Here is a 14,436-nt window from a genome sequence, read left to right as displayed (position 1 = left end):
ATATATATATATATATATATATATATATATATATACATATATATGTACACTGGTTCTGATTTCCTAGAGAACCTTATCGAATAGAACACCAATAAAGTAAATGCTGGAGAAGCATGGATTCCCGTCCTCTTGATTTAACCAAGAAAGTTAGAAAGTTAGTTATTAAGCTAAAGCAAGTAATCCAGCCGTTTAGTATCACTCAAATAAATATCTAGATAGGTGTCTCAGTTTTTCACTTGAAAATTATTTGTCTGATATTTTGTGGGCACAAGCTGATCTGCAGGTTCAGAATGTGTCCAAGTACCATTGACCATGTCATTAGATCCATATATGAAACAGAACAATCAGAACAGCTGACATTCCTCATTATCCTGCTGTGCCCCAAAAGATCACATAAATCATTTCACCAAAATCAAAGTGGTGGCCATTCTCAGCCATCCTCTGCTACCACTGGGTGTGGCCAAGAGAGGTATTGATTCAGTTACCAACTGAGCAACAAACTGGAAAGTGAAAAATCCAGTCGCTTGAACTGGGAAAGAATGAAAGAATCACACATGGCTTAGAAGGAACTGGAAAGGTTACACTTCACCAATTCTGGAGCTGTTGGAGATCTGCCTTTGCGCTAAAGCTGCTCATAGTTTCTTCTGTATTAGCTGAAGTTGATGTCAAAGAGTGATAAATTCTATAACTCCTATTTCTGTATGACTCCACCTCCCTTATCTTTGTTCACAAGCACTGCTTTGCACTTGCCTATTGCCACGACCTTGTGATCCACCTTCTCTCACATCTTTAATCTAGAAGTCTTCAAAGTGAGGCCCACACCCCTCCCCTCCCACCCCTGGGGCTAAGAGGTGGATCTCCTAGAGCATTGGAAGAAATATTAGATTTCCTTTTTATACTTATGTTTATCCTTAAAATTTAATTCACATAAAATAAGAAAGAACACATTTCTTCATATAAAATAGGAAGTTAATATATATTACCTGAAACTGGGTTCGCCTCTTGGTGGGTGTCGAGCCAAAAGACAACAACCAAGCCAAAGAAACAGAAAAGGAAGGATTTTACCTGCAACAAGTAAAGTAGAACACAGGGGATAAATCTCAAAGTAGTGTCTCCTGGAACAAAATAACTGGGGAAGCTTTAAGCTAAGGATGCATACACACTCATGAAGGGGCTTGTGCAATGGGGAATTCAGCATGTGATTGGGGCCAAAGTCATCCTAAGATGATGGACTCCAGATCTTAGTTGCTCAAAGTCACCAGGGCCACAAGCCAACTAGTCAGGTATTTGAGTGCTCCAAGGGGTTGAAATCTTGCAGAGATAACTCGAGAATGTGCCCTGGGCAAGTAGTGCCAGTCTGGTAGAGATCACACCGTGATCAGAGACCTAAAATGACTTCTCATGTCAAGAAAACTGTGTCTCATTTTTTCTTTTTTCCAGAGATCCCTAACTCTTTCTATTCATTATACTAGTACTTTTCTCCTAGAGAAAAGCCGTGAGGATTGGTTAACCTAAAACAGTGCCTGGAAAAAAATAAGTTCTGTATCGACTAGTTAAAATTCCTCATAGGTAAGTCAGTGTTAGCAGACACTGCTGAAAGATTCCAGCTGTTTCCTCTTATATGGCAATTATCCTGAGGGAAGAGGGCATTCTACATGTGTGGGAGTTGACAGTGATGATCCTTTCAACATACTGCCTCAAAAAGCCAGTAAAAGTCAGGTTTTGATGATATTCCGTTTTAATCAGACTGGTCTTCCTTGAATAGTGATACAAAGATTTCCACATCAAAAATAAATAAAGTGAAATAAAACAGTAAATTGAAAATAACACTACAAATTCAAACCCAAGCACCGAGAAGAAAACTGCTGCACTGATGCACTGAAGCAGCCACGTTCTGAGGTAGAAACATGATGAACTAATCACATCTAATGTGATTATGTAACGTTCCCTCAATAGTAATACTGGTGACTATAAAAATTCTTATCCATACATTTAAAAACTCAAAAATACATTTTGCACTTACTAAGAATTTTTACAGTTTCAGTGGGTATAGAGTTGATTTATTAAAAATTGACAATCCAGGCACCTGGGTGGCTCAGTCAGTTAAGCGTCTGACTTCAGCTCAGGTCATGATCTCACAGCTCTTGAGTTTGAGCCCTGGGTTGGGCTCTGTGCTGACAGGTCAGAGCCTGGATCCTGCTTCTGATTCTGTCTCCTCTCCCCCTCCCCCACTTACACTCTGTCTCTCTGTCTCTCAAAAATGAATGTTAGGGGTGCCTGGGTGGCTCAGTTGGTTGGGCGTCCGACTTCAGCTCAGGTCATGATCTCACGGTTTGTGAGTTCGAGCCCGATTCAGAGCCTGGAGCCTGCTTCGGATTCTGTGTCTCCCTCTCTCTCTGCCCCTCCCCTACTCGCACTCTGTCTCTCTCTCAAAAATAAATAAACACTAAAAGTTTGTTTTTAATTGAAAATCCTACAGCTTCCAATTAGTCTGCAACCTCTGCCTGATATCAGGGAAAATATAAACTTCCCAGCCAAATTTCAATACAAAACTTGCAATAATTGGAGGGCAAGATTTAAAAGTGAATAAATATTATGAAAGTTGAATAAAATCATGAAAATTGAATAAATATTGTAGCAACTATGGTAGCAGCGGAATTAAAACATCAAAACAAACTGAACTTAGGCCAGCACTTCAGACAGCTCTATATCAGAGTGTAGACTACAGGGTTATTGGGGTGTTTTTAAGAAATATATTCAATCACATTGTTCTCAATAAAAACATACATAAATTATATATACAGTAGTAACATTTTATCACTATCTTAATTTTATATTAGGCAGCAAAACTATTTTACTGCTAATAATAAAATTTAAAAGAATCAAGAATGGAATCTTACTTCATTTTTCTTTGCTTTATATAGTTTTATAATACACATAATCTCAGTACTATAATACTTTAATAATATAATTAATGAACAATAAACATGTAGTGGGTTCAGGAGCAATCAAAAAGCTGGGATAATAAACATTGCTCTAGTTTTTAATTCTCATTGCTGCTAAAGTTATTCTCTTCACACACTCTTGAATCATGCCTTATGCTTCTTTAAAAATCTGTTAATGGTTCCCCATAGCCTAATGAACAAAATGCAAACTCCTTAGCAAAATATATGAGTGACTGGGTCAAACATTTTCAGCCTAATATCTATCTGGCCTTTCCTACTCCCTCAGACATGATTAATTCCCCACATTTCTAAAGCACTTGACCTGTAACTCTAGCATAGCACTCATTTTACTCTGCAGGATTAGAAGTTTCACTGCAATAGTGAATAACACACTGGACAGAGTCAGGAATCCTCCGCTTGCACGCAGTTCTACTGTCGCCTAGCTATGAGATCCTGACTCAGCACTTTATCTATCTGAGCTTAAAGTCCTCATCTTTAAAATGGAGATAATGACAGAGGGTTAGAAATAACATATGTATATTTTCTAGGTAAGTTGTCTCTCCAGCAGTCACTCAATACATACTAGTTGAATCAATACACCAATGAGTAAATGATTCGTTTTGAGAAATAGATTTATACATAGAATTTGACCCAAAGTGAATTACCTTACATTCCTACTGCTATAGATCTCTAAGGGACACACAGATTCTGATTAATTACTCATACAAATTAATAGAGGTACCATGTATTACATGGGAAAACAGCTTATTTTCTTCTTTTAGCTTTTTTAAAAATTTATTTTCAATAAATGTAAATGTGACACAACACTTCCTTTAATCACCTTTAATTATTGCCAAGACACATTCAAATTTGTTTGCCTTTTAACATCTAAAGCATTTTTTCCTATTTCTGACGATTTTATTTTAGGATTAACAGAAGTTGTTTCTATTTGGTTTTCAAAAATACTCACCACTTTCTCAAGAAAAAAGGGGAGCTTGGGTTTTAAGTGGCTAGAAGCCTCAATGTAGTGTAGGACTTCTCTCCAGTGCTATGCAATACGTGACAGGAACCACTATGGGTAAAATTTATCTTAGACCCGTCCTGAGAAATTTAGTCAACGAAGCAATTCAAATAAGTATAATTAATTTTTTTTAACTATGTAACCACATAGCTTGGTGGATGGTGTAAGGTTCTGGGAATTGGTCAGCTCCTTCATGGATGCATATCACAAAAGATCCCAACTGTGGGCCAGGTTAATTTGTAAAGCTTGCAGACTCTGGCAACCAAAGAGAGCAATAAAAAGGAGTTGTTTCTGATATGAGTCACTGTGGCCTTTGTCTACACACACTCACAGAAGAAAGCAATTTTTAACCACACAACTCTTCCCAAATGCACACATATGTGGAAATAAGGAAAAATACCCAGTGAGCATATGTGTGATTTAAAGAGCAAGCAAAACTTCAAACTCTTGGCCGGGCTCATGTAGATGACTAAAAACAATGTTTATGACATGCCAAGAAGACATCTATGTATATATATTTATATGTTAAATAAATGTAGTGTGATCCATATTTTGAGTTAAGTAAAATGTGAACATATGTTTGTAAATATTCCAGAGACATTTCTCTAGGTGAATTGTATGGATGTGTTTTACAGAAAGTGTCACAAAAATTCATGTGTGGGTGGAGTCAATGCAAAAGCAAAAATAATAACTCAGTCCCTATAGATTACTGAATGGTTTTAATGCCTCTGCTTGAGTCCAAGCCAGAAATATACTGAAATTCTCTGGCTAAAAGGATTATTAATAAAATTATTTACTTTGAAATTATTTCTTACTTCTACAAATGCTATAAGATTCTGGAGAACCCCCCAGTGAACTTTACTAGCATGTTTCAGATCTGAGAGCAATCACATGTAGTTACCCATCATGCAAAATAAAGACAAATCCTGAAACTCATGAATTCTGGAAACAGAGAAAAAGGATATGGAGAAAGGAGATTATACACTGAGGCTCTAATGTCATTTACAGACTTTACCTTTCAATTCTCATTTAACTGGATGGATAGAAAAATCCTTCCCATAGAAAGATACCTTATAAGAACCTTTGTTATTAAGGCAAATGAGACTTTTTAAAAATCACAATTCTAATCTGGGGAAAATATTCTGACAAGTTTCAAATGAACTGAAGCTGTTCAACTTTTGAATTTTCTTTTTTTTTGACATTTATTTTTGAGACAGAGAGAGACAAAGCATGAATGGGGGAGGGTCAGAAAGAGGGAGACACACAATCTGAAACAGGCTCCAGGCTCTGAGCCGTCAGCACAGAGCCTGACGCGGGGCTCGAACTCATGGACCGCGAGATCATGACTTGAGCAGAAGTCGGCTGCCTAACCGACTGAGCCACCCAGGCGCCCCTCAACTTTTGAATTTTCAAATGATTTTGAGCCTGCTGGTATTGGAAACCATCTTTGGAGAAGCCAAGTTCCATTTATAAGAAAAAAATTGAAAAGATATGCAGTGACCTTGCCTCCCATCCACAAAACTGTCCTAAAATTAATAATTAACTTAATAAACAGTTAATGTTTTCTAAACTTTATATGGATTTAAATACCAAGGTGAATATATCATAAAATTTATTTTGAATTTTTTTTTTAATTTTGTTAATGTTTATCTATTTTTGAGAGAGACAGACAGACCCAGTGCAAGTGGGGGAGGTCAGAGGTCACACAGGGATGGAGACACAGAATCCAAAGCAGGCTCCAGGCTCTGAGCTGTCCACACAGAGCCCAACACGGGGCTCCAACTCACCAACTGTGAGATAATGACCTGAAAAGTCGGACGCTTAACGGATTAAGCCACCCACGTGCCCCTTATTTTGAAACCTTTTAACTCACTTTCTGGGAACCCAAGGGTTAATTATGTGATAAAGCTATCAAAATAAGTTTGGTATATTGGGGTACAGTGGGTAAGGTGAGTAGGGCATTATTTAGCGTATGCCATGTTGAAATAATTTATGAAATTGAAAATAGTATTCTTTCCAGAGTTCATTTTTATATCTAAAATATATACTAAGTATATGCTCAAAAGTATACAAAATCTTATAAGCAAGATTCCTTATGCTTTAAAGTTATATTCTAATATATGTACTGATGAAATGATATGCTGTCTGAAAGTTTCATCTAAGGACTCCAGAAACAGTGGTTAAGGTTAGAGTGGTTTATAGAAGAAACAAGATTGGCTATGGGTTAATAAATGTTGAAGTGAGACAATAAGTATATGTGATGTGCTACACTACTCTCTCAATCTAAAATGTAATATAACAATTTTTAAAATATTATGTAGACATTAAATGTAGCATTACTTGTTTAAGAAAAAGAACGGAGACAAACTAAATATCCATCAACAGAACAGAGAACTGGTTATAAAAAATATATTACAGGACACCTGGGTGGCTCAGCTAGTTGAGTATCTGGCTCTTGGTTTCTGCTCACAGGTTATGTTCTGACAGTTTGTGAGTTTGGGCTCAGGGTTCTGTCCACATCTGTGCTGAGAGCATGGAGCCTGCTTGGAATTCTTTCTTTCCCTCTCTCTCTGCCCCTTGTCCACTCATGCCTGTGCATGCATGCGCTCACTCTCTGGCTCTCTCTCAAAATAAACCTTTATTAAAAAATATGTTACAACCTTATATTATCAAAATAGTACACAACTCTTAAAAGAAAGAGTATACCTATTTGAGCTGATAGGACTATAATAAAATCATAAGTGAGTATCATATACTCTGATTTGTGAAAAAAGGAGAATGCTGATATATAAATATATCAATAGAGAAATAGATTTGCTAGTTTTCTAATGTTGCTGTAACAAATTGCCCCAAATGTAGAGGCTTAAAATAGCATAAATTTATTCTGAGGGCCACTAAACCAAAATGGGTTTCAGCAGTCTAAAATCAAGGTGTTGGGTGGGTTACATCCTTCTGTATGTTTTAAGAGGGAGTTCCATACTTTCCTCCCTTCCTTACTTTCTCCAGCTTCCGGAGGCTACTTTCTTGGCTCATGGCCCATCTCCCCATCTTTAAAGCCAGCAGCATAACATCTTCAAATATGTCTCTGCTCTGACTCTCCTATCTCCCTCTCATAAAATAGGGACCCTTGTGATTACACAGAACTGTATGATCCAGAATAATATCCTCACCTCATAATCCTTAAATTAATCACATCCATTAAGTCCCTTTTCCCATTTAAGGTAACCCATTTGGGTTTTGGAGATTAAGATGTGAATATCTTTGGGGTGGCATTATTCTGACTATCACAGATATGTAGACATGTATCTTTCTAGAGATACATAAAAACTTGTCATATTAGATTCATCTGGGGAGGGAGACTGTGGCACTGGTGGTCTGAGATAGGAAAGATTTACTATTTGTTGTTTTTCATTTTGCATTTTGAATTTTTCCCTTGTGTATGCATTATTGTTAAAGCACAGTATTTAAAAGGTCACCAAAATAGTAGATCATTTAGATAATTTTTAGGAAGATATAATTGTATCTGTCATAGAAATACAAGAGTAAAAAGTTATACTTTAAAAAATGACTTTAGTACAAAAAAGAGCAGTATGGGGCTGGACATTAATTTTAAATATTCTTTAAACTCTGAATTTTTGGTAGCCTTTGTCTCCATTTATATTAAGACTACTATAATTTGCTTGAAGCATGAATGCACATTTATAAAATCTAGCTATAAATTTAAAAATAGTCATCATGAGTGGCACCTGGGTGGCTCAGTTGGTTGAGCATCTGACTCTTGGTTTTAGCTCAGGTCATGATCTCATGGTTTCCTGAATTCAAGCCCCGTGTCAGGCTCTGTGCTGACCACACGGAACCTGCCTGGGATTCTCTCTCTCTCTCTCTCTCTCTCTCTCTCTCTCTCTCTCTGCCCTTCCCTCACTTGTGCTCTCTCTCAAAATAAATAAAAATAAGATAAAAAATGGTCACCATGAGGTTGCAATTTACTTCTTCATTACATTATTTATTAAGTTTAATTAATTCAAATGAGCATATTGTTCTTGGAAACATAAAAGATGGAAAAGTTGAGTAACAACAGAAAGGAGTTTATGGGGTGCCTGGATGGGTCAGTCGGGTAAGCGTCCAACTCTTGATTCCCACTCTGGTCCAACATGAACCCCACGTCGAACATCCCTGCTTAGGATTCTCTTTCTCCCTCTCTCTCTGCCCCTCTGCCCCCAATCCCTCAAAATAATAAATAATCATATAAAAATAAATAAGAAATTTAAAATGGTGTATCCCAGATATATCACTTCTGCTCTTAGGTACCACAAAGTGATAGGTGCAGCAACATAGGAGAGCAGAAATGTGATCTCCTTTGTGCTTAAGAGAACAAAAGTGGCTCTAACAGCTAAGCTATTCTGTTCCATGAAGATGGATAGTATATGTGGAAGTGGTCGGGACAGATGAGGAAAGATCTTTAAAGGCTCAAAAGTATACAGAGAAGGGTCAGAACGAAGCCTAAATGGGCAGGAGCAACAGTGGATGGGAGGCAACGATACTAATCTATGACATAAGCACAGTTTGGTTTGTCTAAGTCCTAACAGAAAAATGACCATAAGTCATGGACTTTATTTCCCTTCCTTTGTTTTTTACAACCACCAAGAAATGGCAACAACCAAATCTCTTTTCCATTGTTTTACTTCTACTTCCCTAGATGTTAAATGTGGCAATGAAAACATCAGTTTTAAAGGTTGCTCTGTTTCTGGTTTTGATCATTAACATTCTGCACAGCATGCCTCGGGAAGTATAAAATGAGATGTTCACATTCTAATTCTTAGAGATGAACTAATGAAGGAACCAGCAAAAGGTCATAGCCTAGAAACCAGATTCATGGAAAGTTGAACAATGTCATGTCTCATTGTGAGATTGATATCCCAGTTGCAATTCCTCCTGCTAACTTCATTCTTAAATCTTATTAAAATATTTCTCATGATTTATAAAATGGTAAATATTCATTCACGGATTGCCGCCAAATATGTACTTCCAACAACTTTGTATTCGATCTCCTATGAGGAGATAAACCAATCACGTTTATGTTTTAAAAAATCATACCACCTTCCTTAGGAGGTATCAGGGTAAGATGATTCACAGCATACTAAAAACTTTTTTCAACTAACAGTTCATTGCTATTTCTATTTTGTTTCAATTATTAGCTTTTCCTTCTCCCATTCCTTTTGGTTTCTTACAGCCTTTGAGGTGACTTGCACTCAAAGCCCGCTGAGAGAGGCAGGCTGGGAAAACCACAGGCATTTCCCTCAACCACTATGCCCAGAGTGCAGTGAATTTTACAGCTGAGATCTGAGCTGCAGGGCCTAATGTGTCTGCTGGCAAACAGGATTCAGCGTTCTACCCTCTCTCATCCCTTCTCTCCTGGCACCAGCCACGCTGTGGAATTCCAAAAGTGTCTCATAACACTATTCAATTTTAAATCAGTCTTCATAAATCTCTTTCATAGCTTCATCTACTTTCATTGGCAATTTGTGATTGCCCTTTCAAAACCTTTGACAAATATCTTCCTCATAGCTGTCCTTGTACAGCAATTTCACTGACAATGAGATGAAGTCTGTTGAACCTCTGAATGCCAGCCCTTCTACCACATTCCTGTGTCATTATAGTTATAAACTCATCCTCCTAGCGCACGTTCTCTGTGGGCAAAGGAAGTTAAGACTTCCAAGTGACCTTAAGGAGTTGTATGTAAAAGTGAATTCATTATTGGAATTATATTTTTATCCAAGCAGGGTTTCCATAAAACTGTGGTCTGTTTTACATTAGGAAGAGGGGGTCAACACTTAACCCTACTAACCAGTTTCTGAATAACAGCAAACAAACTAGGGTAAGGACTTAAGAGAACTCACCTTGCAAGTATGACCTAGTAATTAGCACTAAATGTCATCGCCTAAGAGCTGAAAGGTTCTGAACCATCCTTGCAGATGCCCTTGTCAAAAGGATGTAAGGGAGGGGCAGATGAGGTGAGAAGAGGCTCTTAATCTAGCTCCCCATCAGCCCAGTCCCAAGGCTTGGTTCCTGTCACCATCAGTGTGAATCAGTGCTAATCAGCTTTATTACCCAGGCAAGTTCTCCCACTAGGAATGAAATAAGATAACCCACAATGCTGGAATTGATTTACTGTATTTTAAAATCCATTTTGGATTACATTTCCCTTTTCCCTTTCAGCCTACCTTGATGTCACCATTTCCTTGATTCATCAAGATTCATGATACTTTGGTTTGGGGGTGGTAATAATGATAACAAATGTTAATATTAAACTTTTCTATGTAAATATTTTATTATTTATTTTGTCTCACAGTTGGTAACACAGTTGGAATTTTAATCATCACCATTTTATAGATGATGAACCAAGGCTTATAGAAGGGTAGCACTGGGTGTTATATGTAAGTGATGAATCACTAAATTCTACTCCAGAAAACAATACTACATTATATGTTAACTGACTTGAATCTACATTAAAAAAAAAAAAAAAGGCAGGTATGTGTCTAAACTAAAGGTACTCAACTATTTCATAAGAAGCCACTCAAGCCCAGGTTTTTTCTTCCAAAGCCCTCTGCTGCTTTTACTATGTCATAGTAGATTCCCTTGATGAAGATGACCCACTCACAGAGATTCTTTTTTTTTTTTTATTGTTTATGTATTTTTGAGAGAGACAGAGACAGAGACAGAGACAGAGAAAGAGAAAGAGAAAGAGAAAGAGAAAGAGAGAGAATGTGAGTGGGGAGGGGACAGAGAGAGATGGGGACAGGATCTGAAGCGGGCTCTGTGCTGACAGCAGAAAACCTTGATGTGGGGCTCAAACTCACAAACCCTGAGATCATCACCTGAGCCAAAGTTGAACACTTAATTGACTGAGTCACCCAGGCACCCCTGGGGAGATTCTTACTGACCACAGAATCAGTTTTGATTCTAAATGTGTATCTTTACTTAAAATATACCTTGTTCAAAAAAATCTACAATAAAATATACCTAGTTCAATAGCTCCTAAATATGTGTAATAATGTTTTACTACATGCTAATGTCTGTAACTAATGTTGATTTTAAAAATTCTGTTCAAAATAACTGAATGACTTGCCTATGGATCAGAGAGCTGTTTTCCTATGCCTGTAGTACACAGCAAAGTCTTCTAAATTCGTTCTGAAGACACCTAATTCCCAAGGAGAATGCATATAGCAGCAAAACAGCTTGATTTTCTAAAAGAATGTAGATATCACACTGGGACTTGCTCAGTGGGACATCAGGAAAATTTCACATAAAAACCAAGGGAAGAAAATAAATTTGGAACTTAATTGTGACATTTCACAAAACCTTGGTGACTCAAACGCAACATAAAAAAATACATACTCTAGGAAACAAAGCAAGGAGTTATCATACTAATGTGCTGTTAAGGAAATGGAACAAACATTTATTGAACACATACTATACAGGTGCTCAAAATTTGAATACAAATCCACAACCCTAACAGATGGATGTCCCAATTTCAAAGGAACTGAAGAGTTTTCCAAAAGTCTTATAAATGGTTAATGGCCAATGTTAATGGCTAATTAACACGTGAGTCTCACAGATTAAAAAGTCTCTGCTCTTTTCACTGAGTGACTTCAGCCATCATGCTAACACTGTTTTCCTCCAATCTTAAGTGTTTTACACTCTGTAAGTGAAAATGACTAATTTCCACAAAGTGGTAGACAAAGATCTTCTTTAGTGGGCCCCCTTTTTTCTAGCACGGCTCTGGCTACCATTGCCACTTCTACATCCTACCCTTTCATTCCTGATGTCTATTGACACAATCAGCATAGTGACTCTTTTAAATGTGGTCTCCTCAGATTATTATTAGGGTTCTACTTCCAATAAATTTATTTTCTTAGCTCTTAGCCCATTAAAAACTTGCTCAAGTCAGGTGACAGCCAAATGGTAGATATTTATGGACCACAGCAGTCAGAGTGAACAATTTGTCTTTTCTAAATTGTGTGATAGCCAGAAATTGAACTGGAGAATGATCAGAGCTATTTCAGCCTCTCCTTCACCAACACAGGTATCCGAGTACAAAAACCATGGAAGCAGGACCTGGGTTAGTGAGTTTCCCATCGAACCATTTTCTGAAGGCATTAATGGGTCATAGTCACGTTGGAGGGTGACTTTTCTATTTTTTCTGTTTCTCACTAGGAAGGCAAGATGACGTTACACAGATTTGGGGTTAAATCCAAGCTTCAACTCTTATCAGTCAGGTAACTGAAATAAGCATTGACTCTCTTTTTTCTCTCTCTCTGAAACCCTATTTTGCTTGCATCTGTAGAATGATGATAAGACCACTTACCTCGGGTTGAACTTTAAGCAAGGTCATGTATGTAAGGCCCCAATACAATACCTGACCCATAAAAGATGTTCAGAAAATGTCCAATCTTCATATCTGAGTTTGAAAATAAGTAAATGCCATTCACTGACAAAATATGCCATATGGTCCTATATTCATGATGCCTATACTACATACGCCTTTATTTCAAATGATTAGTTTAACTTTAAGAATGAGTAATTATGTTTTTTCCACTGACCAAGATGACTTACATTAGGATACAGAAATCGAAAGTAAAAAGATGGAGGTCTGGAAGAGAAGGCAATGCAGGATTGTGACGAGCAAAGTGATGTGGTTAATGGTATTGGCAATCAAAATTATTTGGGCATTTACAGAATCAATAAAGGAAGAGACTCCTGCCTGAGCAAATATTCTCTAACTGAAAGATACTTGTGTATTTGCAGATCATATTAAGCCACCATGGATTTCAAAGCCTATTAAAACCTTAAAAACAGAGTAATCATTCAATTTTTGTTATTTTAGTGACATTTTATATATGAACCATAATGGAAAAATACATGTTTTGTTATAATGCAATTAAAAATGTAAGGAGACATCTGTGCCCTTTTACACAAGACATAGCAAGAATGCAAAAGTAACTATCAGCACACGTACGTCAGCATGGATATAGCAAATGAAGCATGACATGTAATGAACTATAAATACCATCCCTCAGAACAGACATTTGTCATTTTTCTGGTCTCTAATAAAGGAAATAAGTGAAGTAATTAAAGCCTATAAGTTTTTCTGGGTGAGTTTTATACATTAGGGAAGTGGAAAAAATGATCCCTCCTGCATGATAACTAGCAAAAACAAAACAAACAACAAACAACAACAAAAAACAAATATTCCTAGTGCCAATGGATACTCATGGGCCAGGACCTAACAAATGTATTATAATACATGAGAAGAGACATGAAAAAGTAGAACCACTTGAGTCCACAAACCAGGATTTCAGCAGGCTTCCCATGGTGTTCCAGGTTACACCAATGCCCCCAGAGTACACACAGATGAAACAGCTTCATCCAACCCCAATACCACAACAACTGAATGTAATGAATCCACACAGCTGGATTTCAGGGATTAAGACTATGTTCAAGAAAGTGGTGATATTTCTGGTTGGCAACAACTTTCTTCTTCATAATCCAAGAGCAGATAATGCGAACTAATCTAAGTGTCTTTTGGAGGTACCCGGGCCAACAGAAGATCAATTAAGCCTTTAGTCTAGAAACTAGGGATCTGCCATGGTCTCTAATAATTGTCCTGTGATTACCTCTACAGCAGGGAGTATGCTATTGCCAGAAACATAAGCCAAGATAATGGTTCCAGATCCTGGTTTAATCTTCAGTTACCTCATTCACCCACCCTTCACAGGCCTTCACCTTGGCACATTTGGGTAAGCGAAGTTGGCACCAAGAGTTAGCTTTAGGCGAGTCTGTGAAGCTCATGAAGCTTGACTGCAAACACTCTCAACTCTTTTCTATCATCGTCTTTTACTTCTATTTTCCATAACCCTTTGCCTAGTTTTAATAAACCTTCTATGTGCCCAAGAAAAAGCTAACTCTCCTGGGTTTCATTCTGTAAGCAGTGGGGTAAACTGGTTTAATCAACAACTTGTTCCTAAGCAGTTAATATGTTCTGAGCCCGTAGGAAGCACTAGGAATGGCAATACTGTTAAGACCTCAAATCTACCCTAAACGACTTTAACAGTTAGTTTAGAGAAGAAGGTAGACATAGGGAATAACTGATGAAAAAACAGTGGACAATAAAATGTTAATGTCAGTTGTGCCCCAGGTGCAAAAGGACTTAGAGAAGTAAGAGATCAGGATGAGAATGCAAATTGGAATGATTTCAGGAGGAGATGAGATTAGAACTGAACTTTGAAGCATGAGAATTAGTGATATATGGAGAAAGCACTGCAGATGGAAAACAATTAAATCATATAAGAATGAAATAGAAGCTAGTGGGTTTGATACTATCTTGCTTAACAAAAATGTGGCTTTTGGTTGGCTTCATTTTATCAACTCACACAGACACTAAACAGCTAGAACAATATTTTGAGGGTAAAA

General features: G+C 37.3%; 1 long non-coding RNA gene across 1 annotated transcript in view; it reads right to left on the bottom strand.

Moving 5' to 3' along the window:
* Positions 1-14,436, bottom strand: part of LOC121029716 (uncharacterized) — a 489,603-nt gene that overhangs the window by 352,310 nt on the left and 122,857 nt on the right. Inside the window, exon 2 of the long non-coding RNA XR_005789854.1 lies at positions 984-1,065. This is a non-coding gene — a long non-coding RNA (uncharacterized LOC121029716). The remainder of the gene's footprint in view (positions 1-983; positions 1,066-14,436) is intronic.

The sequence above is a fragment of the Herpailurus yagouaroundi genome, unplaced genomic scaffold, assembly GCF_014898765.1.
Source record: "Herpailurus yagouaroundi ecotype Mexico unplaced genomic scaffold, PumYag 139, whole genome shotgun sequence".
Classification (NCBI taxonomy): Eukaryota; Metazoa; Chordata; class Mammalia; order Carnivora; family Felidae; genus Herpailurus; species Herpailurus yagouaroundi.
The sequence above is the reverse complement of the archived record's forward strand: the minus strand, read 5'-3'. Positions and strand labels throughout refer to the sequence as shown.